General features: G+C 41.5%; 1 pseudogene; it reads right to left on the reverse strand.

Annotated features, from left to right (window-relative positions):
* Positions 1-20,216: 20,216 nt before the first annotated feature.
* On the reverse strand, positions 20,217-21,174 carry LOC129641887 (S-adenosylmethionine decarboxylase proenzyme-like; annotated as a pseudogene).
* Between the last annotated feature and the right edge of the window lie 1,660 nt (positions 21,175-22,834).

Genomic DNA, 22,834 nt, shown 5'->3' on the forward strand with positions numbered 1-22,834 from the left:
AGGAATTATTATACGTTTCCTTAACTTTTACAGCCTAGAGTTAATACCATCTTACATAAAATGTAGAAACCTTTAGGCCACATAGGATTTAGACAATATTTGAACCTCTCCTTAACACAGGAAAATGAATGCTTGAAGTTTATGGAATTTTTGCTTTTTCTGTTTCTTTCTTTTTTTTTTTTTTCATTTTTTAGCCATCTGAGGAAGAAACTAGAAGGAAATGATTTACCTTGAGTATTTTTCTTAAATTCCAAAAAGAAACAAACCATTCCCTTCCATTGCTTGTTCTTCCTCTCCATGAGTGAACACATGCAAGCAGAGTATTCACACATTCACACACGTGCACATGCGTGCACACACACTTATTCTACTACATACTTGTATAAATGAAGTTTCTTTTGTTACATATTTTTGTTTTCAAATATCATTGTCATATGGAAATCAATAAGAAAATATTTTAACCTTAATAGACACAGTCATTGTGATAAAGAGCCAAATGAAGTGGAAAATGCACTAGTCTGATGTATCATGGGCCCCCATTGTGTGACTACTAAGTTCCCTCAAAGGCAAAGAGGTTCTGGCTCTAGAAGATGCTGTGTTCAAATATGTGAAACATCCCATCAGATGTTTAATTTGGTCTCATGTGCTCACAATGACCAGTAGGCTGGCTTCTGTTTCATAACATCAACCAGTGGCTTTGCTTGGCAGAGCAGATCTGATTGTAGGTCATCTCACGCTGAAGCAGAGGCATCAGGGAGAGAGACAGGACGTCAGTACTGCTCCGAGCTCCTCTGAAAGGGCAGAAGTGGCTCCTGTGATAGGTGATCAGGCAACACCATGTTCCACCTGAAATTCTCAGGATCTTTGACAGCCAAAGTTTTCCAACTATAGCCAGTAAGCCATCTAGATAGGTAACAGGGATGTTAATGCTTCCAAGCTTTTCCGTGGACAGAAATTATCAGTCAACTTTTTTAAAGAAAAAATAAATTTCAAACTGATGTTGGGTTGAGGCATATGAGATGCTGTTGGCTATCAGAACCTTCAATAGGTGCTGAACTGATGCAACAACATTGTTAGGCAATTACTCATTCACTGGAGAAAGCATAATGAGTAAAACTATTTCTCTTGTGGTGACTGTTTAACTCCTAACATTTTCAGAGGCTGCCAATATTTTCACAGCTGTACTATTTCCTCTTAAGAACACACTAGATCATCAATGTTCCATTAGTTAGCTTTCCACTTCAATAGATCTCTCATTCTTTCTTTCCCTCTCCTGCTGCTCTTAACTAACCTTTTAAAATTTTTTCTAAAAGCAATACATGCCCAAAGTAAAATATTAAACATTATAGAAAAAATATAATACAAAAATGAAAAGAACTTCTGCTCTCAGCCCCTGCATTTCCAGAGGTAATCATGACAAACACTGCTTTCTTTCTAGAACTTTCCCTGCATACAATGTAAGAAACACAAATCAGTAGATTGATTAATTAAAAATGGCTAAATAATGCTCTGTTACTTGCTTTCTCATACTTAACATTTGTTAGAAACATTTCCCTAGCAATTCACAAACAGGTTGATTGCCCTTTTCAAAATTTGCATTTTGTTATACTATGCAATGGTGCCATCATTTATCAACCAATATTCCATAGATCACTATTTAGATGACTGCAGAGGGTTTAATATTAAATGTTCCAATGAATATCCTTACACACTTTTTTTGGAAAAATAGGGCTAGTATATCAATAGGAAATTTTTCCATAGGTCTTCATAAACTTTCTTACTGATATAAAATTTTAATAATTTTCATATAGGGTAAGTTGGTTTTTTTTTTTCATTTTGTTCTTTCAAAGTTTCTGATCATTCTCAAATGACACTCTTTCTTATTTTGGTCTTCTATAAACCTAGCCTAAGCTGTGACAAAATTAATCTTTTTAAAAAGTTATGTTGATCAGCAGGATCCATAATTTATTCTTCATAGATCACTTAAATAATTATGTTTCACAGACAAAGCTCAAGGCTGGGGCATAACAGCAGCCTCCCCTGCCCCTTTGAAACTGGGTATTCTGGAGATTTCACCCCTCAGCCTGACTGGCTGACCTTTGTTGATTTTACTTGAAGCTATTATTCTAATTGACTCAGTCCTGGCTGACATCTGGATGTGTTTTATAACAGACTGTTTTCATAATTCCACAAAAAAGTTCTCAGGATTAATACTTGTTTATTTTCATCTTCCATTGGACCTTAAATAAACTTGCAGCCAATTGTAGCAGAACTCCTTACTGGAAGCCATTTTACATAAATAAAGGGGATGGTAAATCCATCAAACCTTGGGTTTTCTGTTGCTTTAAAACTTCTTGCCAATAGAGCATTATTCAGGGAGAACCATAAAGTCAACCAATAGCAAAACATGCAGGAATGGTTGCAGGTTTGCTGAGTAGGGCAGTCAGATGCATGAGCGGTGCGCGCAGTTACCATCCCAGCTGAGTAGAAGGGCAGTGGCAGGAGGCGGGGTGCACACGTGCACATTTGGGCAGATGACCCGGCATGCGGTGGCGAGATAGCTTAACAGTGCTTTGTTCTCTCCATTGTAGGCACTTTTTTTCCTGTCTCATCTGAAGATTTTTCCGTTTTCCCTTTAAGTTTTCTGACTCTAAGATCCTCATTCAAGAAGCTTCCCCAATCCCAAAATTACAAAATTGTTCTTTTGGATTTCCTTCTGATAATTTTTGGCTTTAATTGTTTCATATTTAATTAACCTGAGAAGGATCTAAATGTATTACCACTGTTTTCATTTTTGCTGCTAGTATTTTGCCAAATACAGCCAGTTGAGCTACTGTATCTTTTACTGAGCAATAAACCTGTGTGGCACTGATTTACACACCACTTTTACTATTTCAGAAAGCTTCTTGTCTGTGTACATCTGTTTCTGGATGCATGTTTCTGCTCCATCTCTCCCCATTGATCCATCTCTGAGGTTAGTTCAAGGCTATCTGGATCACTGAAACACTGTGATGTGCTTTAATAGCTATAAAGCAATTACCACACAATTACCTTCACCTTTTCCAGAATTTTCTTGGCTTTCCCTGCATGTTTCACTTCCAGATACACTTTAGAATTTTTTGGTATTGAAATAAAATCACATTGGGATACTGACTAGAGTTATATAATAGCACATTTGCATATTAACGAAAAGAATTGACATCTATCTATATCTGAATAATTCATCCTGAATATCTGCAGGTTAATTTTAAAGGGTTATTTGTACTATGTCGTCAGGCTTATAAACCCCGTTAAAGGGATTTGGCGATTATTTCTTTTTGCAGCAGCGTCTGGAACAGTTTCAGCAAAATAATTATCTGTTCCTTAAGTTTCAACTACATATTATTTTCTACATAGTCTGTAATGGCAGTTTTGATTTTCCCTATGGCATAAGGAGTTGTTTTTTAAAATATTTTTGAGCTTCCAACGTGTCCACTTACCCTTCTGTCATTTAATTCTAGTTTTGCTCTACTTACGAACACTTCTGAACTTTCCATGTGACCGTGTCTATAACTCTAACTGTTCTGTAACGATTCTGCGACTTCGTGTGTGTCGCTGTTGCTGTTCAGTCACTAAGTCATGTCCGACTCTTTGCGACCCCATGGACTGCAGCACACCAGGCTTTCCTGTCCTTCACTGTCTCCCAGAGTTTGCTCAAACTCATGTGCATTTAGTCAATGATGCCATCCAACCACCTCATCCTCTGTCGCCCCCTTCTCCTCCGGCCCTCAGTCTTTCCCAGCATCAGGGTCTTTTCCAATGAGTCGACTCTTCACATCAGGTGGCCAAAGTATTGGCACTTCAGCTTCAGCATCAGTCCTTCCAATGAATATTCAGGTTGATTTTGTTTAGGATTGATTGTTTGGATTTCCTTGCTGCACAAAGAGTTTCACAAGCACCACAATTGGAAAACATCAATCTGTGACTCTCCTGCTGTACATGGACTTCTGTGAATCTGACCTTAGCTTCTCATCTTTGTCTTCATCATCCTTATCTCTCTACAAATTTTCTTTTCCTGAGGGAGGACTTTTATGTTCTGCTTTAATAGCCAAACAGCAATTACCAACCAATTACTTGCTCATGAAAGTTTCTGCAGTACCTAATCTGTTCATCATTGCTTCTGTGCCATTTTCATTTGGGGTAATTATTTTTTCACTTTAAATTCATCCATTTCTTGTCAGTTTTTCCTCCTTCATAAATTCACAGTTCAGTTCAGTTCAGTTCAATTCAATCACTCAGTCATGTCTGACTCTTTGGGACCCCATGAATCGCAGCACGCCAGGCCTCCCTGTCCATCACCAACTCCCGGAGTTCACTCAGACTCATGTCCATCTAGTTGGTGATGCCATCCAGCCATCTCATCCTCTGTCGTCCCCTTCTCCTCCTGCCCCCAATCCCTCCCAGCATCAGAGTCTTTTCCAATGAGTCAATTCTTCGCATGAGGTGGCCAAAGTACTGGAGTTTCAGCTTCAGCATCATTCCTTTCAAAGAACACCCAGTGCTGATCTCCTTCAAAATGGACTGGTTGGATCTCCTTGCAGTCCAAGGGACTCTCAAGAGTCTTCTCCAACACCACAGTTCAAAAGCATCAATTCTTCACTGCTCAGCCTTCTTCACAGTCCAACTCTCACATCCACACATGACCACTGGAAAAACCATAGCCTTGACTAGACAGACCTTTATTGGCAAAGCAATGTCTCTGCTTTTTAATATGCTATCCAGGTTGGTCATAACTTTCCTTCCAAAGAGTAAGCATCTTTTAATTTCATGGCTACAATCACCATCTGCAATGATTTTGGAGCCCCAAAAAATAAAGTCTGACACTGTTTCCCCATCTATTTCCCATGAAGTGATGGGACCAGATGCCATGATCTTCATTTTCTGAATGTTTAGCTTTAAGCCAACTTTTTCATTCTCCACTTTCACTTTCATCAAGAGGCTTTTTAGTTCTTCTTCACTTTCTGCCATAAGGGTGGTATCATCTGCATATCTGAGGTTATTGATATTTCTCCCAGAAATCTTGATTCCAGCTTGTGCTTCTTCCAGCCCAGCGTTTCTCATGTTGTACTCTGCATAGAAGTTAAATAAGCAGGGTGACAATATACAGCCTTGATGTACTCTTACATTTTACTGAGAGTTTAAATCCAGATTTTTAAGTGATTTCTACTTTTTGTTGAAGTCAGTCTGTTGTTCTGATTCCAAATGAAACCAAGTGTATGGTGTGTTTTTTCTATTTGCTTATCCCTACAAAGGAAAGTCCACACAGCATTGTGAGGGATCTGTCAGAGACCACTGGCTTCCTATTAGAATCTCTCAGGCTACAATCAAAGAATGGAAAAGCTGGAATTTCTAGGCATTCCCTTTTTCCAGGTGAGTTTCCATAGGGTTTAGGAGGTAGGCATGGATTAAGAATTGGAGATGGAGATAACAAGAGATTTAAGCACAGTGCTAAATAGTTTATATTCAATATTCCTGGGGCACTGTCAAGGCCTCTCTTGATACGAGGGGAACCACTCCTGCCACTGCATTTGATTTCACTCTCCACCACTTGGGCCTCCCTGGCGGCTCTAGTAACGAATCTGCCTGAAAAGTGGGAGGCCTGGTTTGGATCCCTGGGTAGGGAAGATCCCCTGGAGAAGGGAATCTTCTACCCACTCCAGTATTCTTGTCTTCACTTTCACTTTCTCTCTGCACCAAGGCAAATACCAGTAGGTGAACAAAACTTTAAGGCATTTCGTTTAGGGCCCCTGAAGTTTGATTCTACCCTCCCCATAACCCATATGCTTTCCCTGAAGCTTTCTACTCTCATTCCATAAACATCAAGTCTTCTTGTTTCCTTTGTCAGGATACCAAACAGATGTTTTCTGAAACATTTTTCTCTTTCTTATATGTGATTTTAGAGATCTGCTCTTTCTCTAAGTCCTCTAGATAACATGCTCTTCTCCTTGAGCTGCAGGATCATGCCATGGAAACTTCTTTTTAATGTTCACTCATACAAGGAAAAACTGTATCTAGGCTTGGCCTCCCCACAGACACAGGATGTGAACTCCCCTGGGTCACCGTCCATTTTCCTCTTGAGGAGTTCAATGACCCTCTTTCCAATGACTGTCTGGAGAGGTGGCAAATAGAGCCCATAGCTCAATTTTCACTTCAGCATAGTCATTCAGATAGAGCTGGATCACAGATCTTACTTAGTATGGCTATGACATCTCCTGCCGTGGACTGCCAGGGTCTATGGTGAGAGAGTCAGATGCAGTCTATGGACCTTTTCAGTGTTCACCATTTCCTGAACGTACAGAACAGTGGATTTCCCTGGTGGCTCCGTGGTAAAGAATCCACCTGCCAATGCAGGAGATGCAGGTTCAATTCCTGGGTCAGGAAGATCCCTGGAGAAGGAAATGGCAACCCACTCCAGTATTCTTGCCTGAAGAATCCCATGGACAGAGGAGCCTGGCAGGCTGCAGTCCATGGGTTGCAAAGAGTTGGATACAACTTAGTGACAAAACAACATTTCCTGAACACACTATGCACCTTTGTGAAAGCTGTCACCTCAGTCAGGAATGTCCTTCCCCCAGCTGCATCTACTAATCAACAGTCAGAGCCCAGATAGATGAAATGCCACTTCTTGAGTGGGACTCCTGGGCATCCCTTTCCTTCTTATCACCCGTGACTTATTACCTGTAAATTCTGGCCTCAGTGATCCATGTTTGAAATACGGAGCTCCACTTAGCTGTCTACCTGCTCTGCTCTGCAGGTTGGTCCATAATTCATGCTTGTGTTACAGAGCTAGGACAAGCCACAAAGCACAAGGCTTAAGTGGCACTTGGAGCGGACACGTTCATGAGGACCCCGCAGCCAATCCCAGGAATGTCCGTGCCCCGCCGATTCCTCCAGGAACGATTTCAAAAGTAGGAGCTACATGTTAGACTGACTGGCCATTAGAAGAACTTCAAACCCTGCACAGCATAAGGACAGAATTATACTATATAAATAGGAATCATACATAACAACCCGTAACGATAATGGTAACTAATTATATGGGAAAAATTGACTTATGATTATTAATAGCTATTAATAATGTTACCCTGGAAGGGGTTGGGTTATCTCCAGAGCTGAGTGCTCCAGAGTAGAAACAGAGGACAGAACAAAGAAAATCTGCAATAGAAAGACATGATTCTCTGTGGGAAAAGGTAAGAGAGGAAGCCCATAAAAGAGCAGCAGGGCGTAGTGCACCGCCGTCCCACTCACTCAGCTGTTCTCCGCCTTTCTCCTATCTACACCGCAACCAGCCGTAGCAACAGGGTGACTAACATGGGCCAGTGAATCAGGAATATAGTTTCCTCACAGCCAGTGCTTCTCTCCCTCTCCCCACAACCCAGTGGTGTATGTAGAAAAGGAAAACAGAATCTCAGAGATCTGGAGCCAAGAACTGAAACCCATTCCTATCTGACCCAAAATGTCGTACTAATCTTCTGTTACTGGCCACTTAAAAGGGAACCCCACTGGTACCTAATGGGAACAATGCAGCAAGGATGCCCGGAAACCATAAGAGGAGGTAGAGCAATGACAGTACAATTCTATTCTTCTGCTGGATGCCTCTAGCAGAGCAGCAAATCCATCTGGGGAATGCTGTCTGTTTCCTTGAAGAACTAAATACGCAGGTTGCCCATTAAGCCTCTGAAAAGAGACGAGAATAGCCAGGTATCAGTCAGCAAAAGACAAAGCTTTGCTGCAGTAGCACACAATCTCCAAATCTCAGTGGATTAAAATAGCAAAGATCCATGTCTTCTTATGCCACATGCCCATTTTAGATTAGCAAGGGGGCTCTGCTCCTCAGAGTCACTCAGCAACCCAGCGTGATAAAGCAGCCAGTATTTCCAGAATCCCAGTCATTGTAGCAGAGGGCAAGAACACTACAGAGACCTCACATCAGCAATCAAAAGCTCTGGTCTGGAGATGACGCATTATTCCCACTTATAACTCATTCCGCAGAAGGAATCCTATGGCCTCGCCTAACCACAAGGGAACCTAGAAGTGCAACCCTACCATATGCCTTGTTGGTGTTGTGTAGTCGCGAAGTCGTGTCCATCTCTTTGTGACCCGATAGACTGTAGCTTGCTCCTGTCCATGGAACTTTCCGGGCAAGAATACTGGAGTGGGTTGCCATCTCCTTCTCTAGGGAATCTTCCTGACCCAGGGATTGAACCCATGTCTCACACATTGGCAGGCAGATTCTTTATCACTGAGCCACCAAGGAAGTCCACCATAAGCCTAGGAGGAGGGAAAAGAAGAAAATGAGGCAAGCAGCATTAATGATGGCCCCATGTCCAGCTGCATCTGCCTCCTATGATCACTAGCATCAATTCTCAGACCTGTAAGACCTGCAAGTTGCTGCAAAGAAGATTGTGGTGATGTTCAAAGGAAGCCATAGTGCTTCTAGCAGAACACGGAAGAGATAACCATCTTGCACCTCAGAGAAGGACTTCTAAGAGCAACTGTATAATTTTAACTCTGCATTTTTTCTGCATCTGCAAGCTAATTTTTCTACCTAAGGACAAGCACTAATTTTGGAGGTGGAAAAAAATTAAGTGTGAATTATATCTTGATAGAATCAGTTACAAATTATGGCCAGAACTAAACTGATCGCTTTCTCCTTTGGTGTGATCAGTGTTACTCCAGGAGTCACTGTTTTTACAGGTCTAGAAGGCAGTAGTCTATCATTTCCGAACTCTACAACTTCTTTTCTTTTCTATTAAATGGGGGAGGCAGGCTACATATCTCTAGGATCTCTTTTGTTCTGGAATGTTATGAATATAAATCAAGAAAAATTAATTTTCACTCTTGCTATTGCTAAAAATAATCCCATCTTCTTGGCCAGCACTTTATTCCTCCTGAGTTGATGATGCTGGAGTCCCTCAAATTAAGTCCTAGAACCTCTTTACTCACTTGGTTCGCTTCCTCTGGGTAAGCTTCTCCTGTCCTGTTTGTGTCTACAACCTCTATATTGGTACCCCCAGAGGTTCAAGGGCATGCACTCAAATACATTTCCCAATATCTCCATCTTTGGCTTCCCAGGTGGCTCAGTGGTAAAGACTCCATCTGCCAATACAGGAGATACAGGACACGCAGCTTTGATCTCTGAGTCAGGAAGATCCACTGGAGGAAGAAATGGCAACCCACTCCTCTTGCCTAGAGAATTGCATGGATGGAGGAGACTGGCAGGCTACAATCCATGGGGTCATAAAGAGTCAGGCATGACTGAGCATGAGCATGCATGCATTCCATCTCTCACAGTCACATCAAAGTGCCCCAAAGTGATGGTCTCCCCCACCTTCAGTCTACTGCTCCTCAGTGTTGCCATCAGTAAGCTAGTTGCTTATGCTTAAGGCCTAGGACTTATCCTGGAGACCGCCCTCTTCTTTCTCGTCTAGTCTAATCCTTCCATCCAACCATTCTGATCCATTCTACCCCTCAGCGGACTCAACCTTCTTCTCTCCACCTCCACCCCACCACCTCAGGTTGAGCCGCTGCCAGGAATTTCCTGAAAATAGGCAATCAGTCATCTCTGCTGCTACTCTTAGTACTTCTGCTCTTACACGCCCCAATTCACACCAGACACAGAAGTCGGAATGCCATATTAAAGAATAAACAGGATCACACCACTTGCTTAAACTCTTGGTGGCATCCTCTTTAATTTAGGGTTGGGTCCCCAGTCCCACCAGACAGCTGCCAGCTGCCCCTTACACACACCTCCCTTTACATCTCCTGCCACCCTCCATTTTGCTCACAATCCTCTCACAGCTTGAAAAGTTATCCCTTCTTCTGCCTCATCACTTTTTCCATCGTTTTCACCCTGCCTTCCATGTTTTTCCTCCACATCTTTGCCTGGCCCATCCCCAGCTCCTCCTTCAGTCACCAACCTAATGATCATTTCCTCAGAAAGGCTTTCTCTGCCCTCATTCTGATCTATTAAAAATCCCTTTCAGGCTGCTCCTTCTTTTCCTTACACTATTTATCATTAATTTTAATTATGTTTATTTCAATTATTAGTCATTTGCTTTATAACAAACCCACATCTAGCATCACATTCAATGATGAAAGGCTGAAGGCATTTCCTCTAAAATCAAGAACAAGACAAGTATGTTCACTCTACTTCTATTTAACGTAGTATTAGAAGTCCTAGTCTCAACAATCAGACAAGAAAAAGAAATAAAAAGCATCCAAATTGGAAGGGAAAAGGTAAATGGTCATTATTCACAGATAGCATGATAGTACATTTAAAAAACTCTAAAATCTTCAGAAAAAAACTATTAGAAATAATTAATTAATTCATAGAATTGCAGGTTACAAAATTAATATGCAGGAATCTCTTGCTTTTCTATACATTAATAATGAAATACTGGAAAAAAGCAAGAAAACAATTGTGCAAGTGGGAGGGAACATGAATAAACCTGTGGTTGACTCAAGCTGTAGTTTGGTAGAAACCAGCACAATACTCTGAAGCAAGTATCCTCCAAGTAAACATAAGTAAATTTTAAAAAATTAAAAAATTTAAATAAAAAGACATTTAAAAATAATAAATAAATAAAATTGCATCAAAAATAATAAAATATCTAAAGATAAACTAGCCAAGAAGGTGAAAGACCTATACCCTGAAAACTCTAAGACACTAATGAAGTAAAGTGAAGGTGATACAAAGAAATGGGACAATATCTCAAGTTCATTGACTGGAAGAATAAGTATTATTAAAATGTCCATACTACCCAAAGCAATCTACAGATTTAATTCAATCCTTATCAAAATACCCATGACATTTTCATAGAACTAGAACAAATAATCCTAAAACTTATATGGAACCACAAAAGACCTTGAATAATCTAAGTCATCTCGAGAAAAACGAACACAGCTGTAGGTACCCCGCTCCCTGACTTCAGACTATGCTCCGTAGCTATAGTAACCAAACAGTATGGAATTAGCATAAAACAAACACGTAGATCAACAGAGCAGAGTACAAAGCCCGGAAATAAACCTATGCACTTTATGGTCATAGCATATTTTTCTTACTCAAATAAAAAGAAATATGTACTTTTTAACTCAGCAAAAAAATATATTTCCACTGAAAATACCTAAAGCAGTGAAAACCAAGTAGTAATAATCACTCCAAGCATGTAGACCTTAGTATTCAGGTCCCTGCAGAAATGTTTGAGATGATTCTAGACTGTCATACCAGAAAGCAAAGAAGTTAACCAAGTGAAGTGAAGTGAAGTCACTCAGTCATGTCCGACTCTTTGTGACCCCATGGACTGTAGCCTACCAGGCTTCTCAGTCCATGGGATTTTCCAGGCAAGAGTACTGTAGAGGGTTGCCATTTCCTTCTCCAGGGGATCTTCCCAACCCGGGAATCGAACCCAGGTCTCCCACATTGTAGGCAGATGCTTTACCCTCTGAGCCACCAGGGAAGCCCAAAGAAAGCAAAGAAGTTAACCAAGACTACAAAAAAAAAAAAAAAAGTCAAAGGACCCAGCAGCCAATTTGAAAGAATTGCCAAGGATGGGACAGTTTAAGCATCAAAAAGTACAATGCCTTCAGTGAATTGAACTATATCAAAGAATTTAAAATCTGTGAGTCAATAGTGATTTAAAAACAAAAAAAAAGGCCACAATGTTCACATTGGAGATTGCTAGAAAACCAAAGAATTTTCTGGAAAACTAGTAAATAACTGGAAAGAATCAATCATTTATTTGGACATTCCTGGATAAACTATCTTTTAGGAAATCCAACTGATGATTAAAAGTTCTTATTTATAAAATAATTACAGCTGATAAATGCAGAGAGAATTACTGTTACAGAGAATCCCCACTTTGCAACCCTAATAAAATAATGAGTCTGGAAAGTCATCAATAGCTGCCAAATCCATTGGGTGCAAGGTTGGTGAGAAACTTCTTAGTGGGTGGATCAGGCTGATATCGCCTGAATTCACTGATGAATCTTCACATCCTGTAAGGGAAAAAAAAAAGATGCCGGCTTTTCAGTGCTCCTGATGAAATGCAATAGGAAAGACACAAACGGGGAAATAGTTTTAGAAAAAATCCAAATCTGATAAGCCTCTAGATCTAATTACTAATTTAAACAAGACAAGACAAAGGAGCAGCACCACAGAGTAAAGTCAACTAATGCAGAGTGTGGAAAATTCTACAGGACAAATGACCCAAGTTCTTCAACAAATAGATAACAAGAGAAAAAAGGAGAGGGAACTTTTGGTTGGGAGAGAAGTATATTATTTATATTTATATATATATATATATATATATAGAGAGAGAGAGAGAGAGTCCACTTTAATTCATTTTTTAACTGAAAAAGAATCAGGGAAATTTAACCATAGACTGGCTACAAGATGATATTAGTGGATTATTTTTCGTATTTTTAGTGTGATAAAGGTAAAATTGGCATGTTTTTAATAATAACCCATTTCTCTTAGAACTATACAGTTAAGCATTTATTAATGAAATAATGTAATATCTGGGTTTTCTATTAAATGATTCATTGGGAGGGGACAGTTAAAGCAAGGATGGAATGGATGGGGTATAAATGAAACAAGAAAAAATTATAGCTTAGTGCTTAACCTTAGTTTCTCTAATCTGAATAGCTACTCTCTACAGATACCAATAACTTGGTTCTTAATTTTATCAGAGAATATGACTTACAAATGATTCTGTGACAATAATTTTAGTTATAAGTCTAAGACTACTTAAGATAGTTCCTAAATATTGTTCATGAGACCCTCACCCTAAGCACAATGGATTGGCAAAAATAATAGCCACCTCCAACCCTAAGTCTCTCGTTGGGGAAACAACTCAATTGCAGCCTCAATCACTATGTTGCTCTCCCCCATCCTCGACCAGGCGCTTCAGTTTGCACAGGCTTGGTCGTACAGAAGCCCAATCATCTGACCACCCAGCTACAGGCTGTAAAGGCTTCTCTTCTGCTAAGACCTAAGGACTCAAAACAATGTTTTCTGTTCATTTCCTTAGTGTCTCATGGTCTTTACCTATCAACTTATATTGGAGATTCCACATTGACTCCTTCCCCTGCTTCTTTCTGCTAAACCTCCTCCCCTCTGCTTTTAGAACTTTCGGCCATGTGCTTCTCCTGAAAGCCTCCTGTGGTGATGAAATGGTTGAGACAGTCTCTCTGTCTCATCAGTACAGGGGAAAATGCGGACTTCCCTCTCACTTCCAACAATGAATGTGTCATTGCCTTTAAACCTTAGCTAATCTGAAATCATTTCAAGAAGAGACAATGGGCCTCTAAGATTAGATATACGTAACAAGGCCAAAGATGCATCATGCATTATCTATTCAGCCCAAAGAAGCTGTGGGTGTTTAAAGGCAGTGGGCAATCAGTGGTTAAGACGCTACTGGCCAGCATGTCTTGTTCATGGTGACCTGTCAGCCTGCTGAGGAACACAAGATGGTGTCACAGAGCACGCCTGAGTTTTGGAATCAGACAGATGTTGGTTTGAAATGTAAATCAGCCTCTGCCTAAATATTTTCATTTGGACACTAACTATTGCCTTCTGGGCCTCTGGCTCCCCCTTTGCTCCAGGAGTTCAGTAACCCTGCACCCCTTGATTGCTGTGAAGCCTCATATGCCAGCCCTGAGCACAAGCTCACAAGTGGGAGCCCTGATGCGGTTCCTTGTGAACTCTAAAAGGGTTACTTTGGCAGCTAAAGTTGATTTCTCTGGAACATCATGTCCATTCTCAAAGCAAATAGTTTACTCATCGTCTCATCTCATTCCAGAAGCCTTCATTTATCTTTTGGGGTTTCTGGCATAGTTCTCCAGCCCTGGAAGTCTTTGGCCCTGGGCCCCTTCTGAGTTCAGGCTCTTGCATCCAGCAGACCACAGGGCAGCATCATCCCAGTCACTTATCTGGATAAGGCACCGTGGGAGGGAAAACTCTGGCGAGGACGATCGCATCTGTCACACTGGTTCAGAACAAGGGAGGATGGATAGAAGGTTCTGCAGTTCTCTACTCATCGGACAATGATGAATGATTTCCTGCCAAGGCCAAACAAGTTGCTAATTAATGATCCAGTCATGGCACCCACTATCCGCTGTCTGCCTCATTTGTCTTCCCTGTGTGGACAGATTAAGGGCTGTAAATACAGTCTGGTACTCTTGTTCATTGCATGGGTTTCTCATTCTCTGTTGCTTTAAGGCTGGTATCTTGGAGTAGGTGCCAGTGGTGAAGGGCTGAGTGTGCTTCACAGGAGTTCCCAGGGAGTCTGAGGCAGAAGGAGGAAGGAGGTAGACAAGGAAAGTACAAGGTCCTTCACATTCCTTATCCCATTAAATCCTCAGGAGGGAGATGAGGTGGGAAGAATTACTCCCATTTGTAGATGCTCAGAGAGGGTAAATAATGCATTCAAGACCACATAGCTAGGAAATGGTTCATCTGAGATCTCAACCCAGTCAGCTTGATTTTAAAATCATTATTTCTAATCACTGTACCACATTCTCCCAAACAAAGCCAGTATCTTCTGAATCCAAACATTATATTGTTTGGAGATTCAGACATATATGAGACAATTATGGATATATGCATGCGTGCTCAGTCACTTCAGTCATGTCTGACTCTGTAACACCATGGACTGTAGCCCACCAGACTCCTCTATGCATGGAATTCTCCAGGCAAGAAGGCTGGAGTGGGTTGCCATTCCCTCTGCCAGAGGTTCTTCCCAACCCAGGGATCGAACCTAAGTCTCCTGCAATCCCTACAATGCAGGCAGATTCTTTACCACTGAGCCACCAGGGAAGCCTTTATGGGTATATACTAAGAATAAAATTCAGGATTTGAAAGAAAGGAGGGATTAAGAGCTGGGAAGAACACAAAGGCAGCCTTTCAGGTTATGTGGTAAGTTCATAGGTGTTCATTTTTGTATTAGGCTTCTTTACTGACATATGGTATATAAAATATATATCAAATAATATGTAGAAGAAAAAAGTCTAATGTCTTTTTCAAAACCTAAGTAGATACTCTCATGGGCAACAGTTTTCATCAAAAATAAGGTAAAAATAAATTCATTAGTCAGAATTAATGCACAGAATATTATACTAAGTTCTATCAGAGATTAGAAATAACAATCAATACAGGCATACATCAGAGATTTTGCAGGTTCCATTCCAGACCACAGAATAAAGCAAATATCACAATAAAGTCACACAAACTTTTTGGTTTCTCGGTGCATATAAAAGTTACGTTTACCCTATACTGTAGTCTATTACGTACACAATACCATGCCTAAAACTGTACATACCTTAATTTAAGATAGTTTATTGCTAAAAAAAACGTTGACCATCTGAACCTTCAGCAAGTTGTAATCTTTTTGCTGGTGGAAGGTCTTGCCTAGATGTTGATAGATGCTGACTCATCAGGGTGGTGGGTGCTGAAGGCTAGCGTGACTTTCAAAATTTATTAGAATAAGACAAAAATGAAATTTCCACATTAATTGACTCTTCCTTTCATGAACAATTTCTCTGTGGCATGCAATGGTTTGGCAGCATTTACCCACAGTAGAAATTCTTTCCAAGTTGGAGTCAGTCTTCTCAAACTCTGCTATTATTTTACCAAGTTTATGTAATATTCTAAGTCTTTTGTTATCATTTCAACAATCTTCATAGCTTCTTCACCAGGAGTACATTCCATCTCCGGAAGCCACTTTCTTTACTCATCCATAAGAAGCAACTCCTCATTTGTTATAGTTGTACCAGGAGATTGTACTATTTCAATCACATCTTCAGGTTCCACTGTTAATTCTAGATCTCTTGCTGTTTCCACCACATCGGTAGCTACTTCCTCCCCTGAAGTCTTGAACCCGTCGTAGTCATTCCTGAAGGTTGGAATCAACTTCTTTCAAACTCTTGTTCATGTTGACATTTTTGACTTCTTCCCATAAATCACACATTTTTTTCTGCACTGTGGCATGGGGAATCTTAGTTCCCTGACTGGGGATAGAACTCAGGAACCCCTGCATTGGGAGCACAGAGTCTTAACCACTGGAACACCAGGGAAGTCCAAAAATGTTCTTAAAGACATGCACTTGGATGTGACTTCCTTCTTTAAACCTCATGAACCAGCTTCTGCTAGCTTCAACCTTCTCTTCTTTAGCTTATTCACCTCTCTCAGCCTTCACAGAATTAAAGAGAATTATGACTCATGGAGATGAAAATGAAAGTGACTAACTAAACCAAAGCATCCATCAATTAAAATGAAGCCCTTTGTGAGTGTGCAGGATAGTAGACAAGTGGGTTACGTAGGAAAGGCAGGCTGGAACCATGCTGCCCTTCTGCGCCTTGGTGTGGTGGCCTCCCCAGGTTCCCTGAGGGGTGAGCCAGGGTGTGGTCAGCAAGGCTGGTGCTGCAGGAGCACAGGCCAGCAGGGACTGAGCAGGCTCTGTGCATACTCCCTCCCTCCCACTGAGTCCTCAAGACAGCACACATGTGTAGAAAAGAGAGCGCGAGGTCCTCGCTCTGAATTAAGCTTTCACTTAAGGCAATGTTGTGGCTGGTTTGATCTTCTATCCAGAACACTAAAACTTTCTTCAGATCAGTAATAAGGCTGTTTCACTTTCTTATCATTCATGTGTTCATTGGAGTTCATTTCCGTCACGAACTTTTCCTCTGCATTTACAACTTGGCTGACTGTCGCAGGAGGCCTGGTTTGGGGTCTGTCTTGGCTTTGGACATGCTTTCCTCACTAAGCTTAATCATTTCTAGCTTTTGATTTAAAATGAGAGACATGTGACTCTTCCTTTCACTCAAACACATAAGAGGCTATTGTAGTGTTGTTAACTGGCCTCAGTTCAAGGTTCATATGTCTCGGGGAACAGAAAGGCCAGACGTAAGGAAGAGAGACAGGCAGACATCTGTCAGCTGAGCAGTCAGAACACACAACACTGATCAGTTAAGTTTACTGCTTACACGGGTGTGGCCCCTGGAGTTCCCAAACAATTGCAACGGTGACATCAAAGATCACTGATCAGCGAAACAAAAACAATAATAATGAAAGCATTTGAAATACTGCAAGAATTACCAAAATGTGACACAGACACAAAGTGAGAAAATGCTGTTCAAATCTGCTCAATACAGGGTTGCCACAAAATTTCAATTTGTTTAAAAAAATAAAAATCTGTAAAGCCCAATAAAGTGAAGTGTAATAAAAGAGGTATGCCTGTCTAAAATTCCTGTTTGCATAATACAAATGATAAGGAGGCCAGGCTAAGGCATATAGAAATGAGTTATCATGCTAGAGACTTTATTAGAATCATCTGCCTATGGTTTATTTTGCAAGGATTTTCTCTAGTCCAGGGAGAGGATGCTCAGAAGACCGGAATCCCAAGCCCACGGCCGCGCTGCACTTTTCAGTCCTGCCTGTAGTTCAGGGCCTGACCGCCACCAGCCTTGTCAGGGCTGCTGCCTGCCCACCTGTAAGCTCCAGAGGAAATCCACCCTTGTCACCCAGGTGTCAATAGCCACGGGACTTGAGGAGAACACTCGGGTGAGGAGGAGTCTTATTCCTTCTGCTTCTGGACTCCTTTCACAAAGGAAAGGTAAGTCCCCTCAGGATAGACCCTTTCCAAAGGTAAATGGCAGCCAACACTATTCACAGGCACAGGGAACACGCCTCTTTTGCAAATACAAACATGCCATAAGTCCCACTCCAGTGGCCCTGCAGGAAAGGTAAGTCCTTGAAGGCAGGCCCTGCTCACAGAGCCCAGCCTGGAACAGTGCTCACAGGACAGGTACAGAGATAACACCAAGGAAGTGAAGTTTGCCTTCACCACCTCTGCATCTTCTGCCTTGAGGATTCCAGGGCCCACTCTCCAAGGTCTGGGTCCTATAGACCATGCCCACCTTCTGGATTCCTACCACACCCTTCCCCATCCTCTACGACCAGTGTCTCTCACATCAGATCATTTCTTCCTCTAATAGAATAAGCACTGTCTCAGGAGTTAGGTGGGAAAGTGTCCATAGCTAATAGGTAACTGGTGGCAATGGACGCACAGGACTGGGCATCCACTGTAAAGAAAACACACTTGTAGGCACACTTTAATTGAGCAGACTTTCACTGATACTTACATTGTTGTAGAGAAATGCATTTCAACTGGTTTCAATACAACACCGTGAAGGCAGAAATTATGGCACCAAATGTTCTGTCTTTGATTATACTAAGAGTAACTTAGATCCCTACGTAACCTACAGTTACCACTTTTCCAGGCTTTGCTGCAGTGTGTATCAGAGCGGGCAGTTTTTCAACATTGGATATAATTCTTAAATTGATGAGAAGGAAAAAACAGACTTTGAGCCAACAAATGTTATCATATCCACTAAATACTGTATAAAAACAAAATCTATTCTGAACACTGATCCTCAAAACCAGGACACCAAAACATTAGGTGCTGTGCTAATTACAGGATCAAGTACTGATCACATTGATTGAAAGCTTCTTGAATGAAGGTTTCAATCAACAATATGCTTTCAGTCAAAACTATATTCCAACCACTTGATTTCAAGCAAAGTAGATTTTATGTTTAGAGACACCAATGAAATGTGGTTCATTTATAAATACAGAAGAAACCAGACATCACTGCATCAACACAAAAATAAAAACACACAAGAAGAAACACAAAATTTAGTCAACTTTGCTGTTCTCTTGGCTGCTTAAATCCCACAATATTTGCCAGTATAGCTAAAAGATGCTAACTCGTGAAAGCCTGTGTTTCCAGCATTTCCCATCGACTACACAGGAACACTGTACACTATGTTCTGTGAACAGCGCTCTGCCTTCCTGTGCGGCCATTTGCTCGATCCTGTGAAGCCACAGAGAAGGGAGCACGCAGCGAGGGGGCCGGCGAATGCAGACGTTACCACGTGCGCCACAAAGTCACAGGGTCGTAAGTCACAAGATGAAAAAGACACTGATTCTGCTTTCAAACAAGGTTTACAGGAAATTATCACTGGAATTTCATGGAAATGGCTACTAATGTAAAAGTCAAAGTGAATGACCCAAGCCAGCTTCATGTACTGAATCCAGTACAACCTTTACACTCAATCTCCCTGATAATAAGCTCAGTGATAATAAATCCTTGCATACCACTATTTTATACATTGGTAAAGGCCTAGTCCAGGGAAAGGAACTGAACTGAACTGGATCTCATTTACCGGAAACACAAGACATCATATGATTTCTGTACAGTCATGTGTGTTCACCCACATCTCAATCTATAATACTCTATGGGCCATCCTTGATAATCAACAAAATAAGTTGATTTTGTCACTATCTTTCAAAAGAGCCCATGCCAATTAAAAGGAAGCCAAATTCTCTAAACCTTAAATGAATATTAAGTCCAAGATCTACCCCAGGCTCCACTATGGAGGATAAGATTAGTATAAACCCACAGTGTAACAGTGTATTGCTCTATTTGATGGGGGGAGGGGAGACACACGGGTAAGAAAAAAAAGTCAATTAAAGGACTAGGAATGCAGGGGGCAATAATGTTAAAGTAGTAATACAAAAAATGAATAACCACAATCGTGTTCTTAGGAGAACTCGATTTGTGGAAGGAAAGCTAAGTGTTATAGCAAAAAAAAAAACTGTATGAAGTAGAAATTGGTTTCAATAATATTAGTAAAGAATATATTCTAGAAAGTAGCAGTAAGCAGAATGTAAAATTCTGACAGCAATTGAATAGCCCAGTCCCAGATGGTTAGGTTGACGCCAACACCTAATGAGGGCAAAGCTTGGTCTATGGGGATTTGGATGATTCCTGGAGAAATATTACACTGTGCATAAGCCAAACTGAACTGTTTTCATATCTGTTACAAAGTTTCATAAAGTGTTGTTTCTACAAGCACTTCAGTTTCACAGCAAGAGTGGTATAGGATATCTAAACACACAAGAGGACATTCATGCTAGATATCTAACTCCCCAGTATAATGATACATACAACCTAAAATGATTAGACTGTCATCACATCTAGGGCTTTCTGCATCTTGAGGTGGTGGTTATGGAAAGCATGGACCTCAGTATCAATATATAGAAAGGAGCCATCATTTCCTTCTATATGTGTTTTGTATTTTTTCTCCATTTTTCTAAATCAGTTCTTCTGTTACTATCATTTCTTAGCCAAATTGGTAAAAATAAAATTGTAATCACTAAATATAGAACCCCTCTGTCAATCAAGGCATTTAAACTTCAATCTTCTGGGCAAGGAAAGCAGTGTGGGACATTTAAAACTCTGATTTACAAACAAGGTGGTCAAAAATGTTCCTGGCTTAAACATTCACAACTTTCCTAAACAGGTCATTATAAGAGTTCTAGCTAAAGTTGGTGTCAAAGCTACTATGAGAAAATTCTGGTTATGGGAATGGCGTGAACAGTCCAATAGGTTCCCTATGACTTCATGCCACTCACTGAATCCCCACAAGGACTGAGCAGGGTGAAACCAGTGACAGAACCTAGCACAAACTCTGCTTTCATGAATGATATCTGTGCAGTAATACCATCTTTTGCATGAAATTGGTCCCTAACTTCTGTGTCAAGCTCACTCATCATTATTTCCTGGATTTGATCCAGCTGACTGATTACCCAAGTCTCTGGGAAATCCAGAGTATACCAGTATGAGCTCTCAGAATTCATCCGTCCTATACAATACACTGCTGAATTTGGGAAAATTACATTAAGAAACTATTTCTTCCTGTAAATTCCAGGGTGGCTTCCTTTGATGAGATGGCTTCATTAAATTCTTCAGAGAATAAAAGAAATGTGAACTGAGTCAAAATCACTGTAGTTCTGAGCAAGGCTCAACAGGGAAACCAGTGCTTTCAGCAGAAGGTGGTACCACACATCTTTGTCTCTTGGCGGCAAACATGCCATTCTCACTGAATATGTAAGTTTCAGTTTTTGCCACACTCATGACTAACCACAAAACATCTTTCAAAAATATATCCCACTGGAATCATGGGGTGATTTGAAGATTCATCAGATCATTGGTCTGTGACAGGTTGCCGCTGGGAGAACCAAAAGTCCAGCAGCTTCTTGGATCCTTTAAAAAAAAAATGTGCAACTTCCATCACCATAAGACTAGCAAACAACCGAAAGCCACAGAAAATCAACTAAATCCTTTCTCTCCTTGCTGTGAGTGCCGCCAATTGCTTCAACTGTGTTACCAACATTCAGTCTCCTTTTATTGCTTTAATTTTATATTGACTCTTTTTTAAGAAAAGAATTAATAAAATTTACTTGGACTTCCTTTTTTTCTTTTGAGGGCAGAGAGAGACGAAAGATCACGAGTTTGTTGGAAACAGAGGCAGACACATTTCCGTGTCTCAGCATCCCCTGTGTGCCATCTGAGGGGGAGAGCTGGCAGCTGGCAAGTGACCCACATGTGATGGGGGTGGGGCAGGTGCAGCCCTTGGTGATGACCCTGAGTGCCACACACTTATCTCGAGACACTTAACACAGCAGCTAGGCGTTCTGCTCTGCCAGTAGTCAGGCTCGCAGTGGTTCCCCCAGCAGAGGGTGTGGTGAGAGGTGGATTGCAACTTCTCCCAGGGCCTTCAGGCCCTGGGGCCGTGGGGCTGCCCGATGACCTGGGGGCTGGGTCCGGCTGAGGGCTGTGTCCTGCAGAGCTGAACACAGAGCTGGCTGTGTCTCTGCCACATCTGCCCACTGGCCAGGCCCAGGTCTTGATGCAGCAGTGAGCATCCCCCCACCATCCCCACTTCTGTGACCTAATGGCAAGGGCAGTCTCCATGGGTTGCCATCCATGAAGGTCTCAGCAACTGGACTATATGGATACTGCCGTTAACAGCTTCAAACAGCATCAGTCTCTCTGTTCAAGTTTCAAAAATTGGTCCAGCTTAGGTCAGCAGGCTACCCCTAGGAGGTGACCAGAGGTCAGGGTTAAGTTGCAAGGACACTGCACCCCATTCCTTCAGGTCCCCCTCTGTAGCTGGGGCCATTCTCCAAAAAGGGCAATTGTTGTGAGCTAGGAATTCACTTGATTGGTATTTGCTACCACATGTGCTTCTATTGGTCCTATACAAGGAATTCCATTTGAAGTGAAAAACCTGAGGGCCAGCTGGGTCCTGGGAGCCTGGCTCCCTCAGCTCTGATGGCCGGGTAGGGTCTGTGGGATCTAGCCCTGCAGGCACCCCCATCTAAGATCTGACTCTTCGGCCGGGCTTAGCACTGGTGGGAGGACCCAGACTGGGTGCTGGACCAGTCCTCCCAGGCTGGCTAACTGTCCTGCACGGGCACCTCCCTCCCTTAGCCAAGGCCTGGACCTCAGAGAGTGAAAGCCAAGCCTTGGGACTTGTCCTTTCTTACCAGATCTAAGAATAACATTTGTTTCAGTGAGGTTTATAGGAATATCATGACCTGACCTCAAAAAACAGAGGGTCTGACACCAAGAAGTTTGCAACAACTAACCACATCTCTTCCTCGCCTTTCTTATAAAAGGGCTTTGCTGCATGAGCCACCCATTTCCTTGCGTGGCCCTGCAATAAAATTTTCTCTGCTCCAAACTCTGACATTTTGGTATTATTTGGTCTCGCTGGGTGTTGGGCACACAGACTTGAGTTCAATAACACATCTAAGGTCACACAAAGATTTTGCACTGGACCTATTCCCAGTTCAGCCTCCCTCACCACCAGAGCATAAGGCAGCCCTATTCCTAAACACAATACCCTTTCAAATACCAACATTATACAGCTGAACATGACCTGGTGA

The sequence above is a fragment of the Bubalus kerabau genome, chromosome 1, assembly GCF_029407905.1.
Source record: "Bubalus kerabau isolate K-KA32 ecotype Philippines breed swamp buffalo chromosome 1, PCC_UOA_SB_1v2, whole genome shotgun sequence".
In the NCBI taxonomy this organism is placed as follows: Eukaryota; Metazoa; Chordata; class Mammalia; order Artiodactyla; family Bovidae; genus Bubalus; species Bubalus kerabau.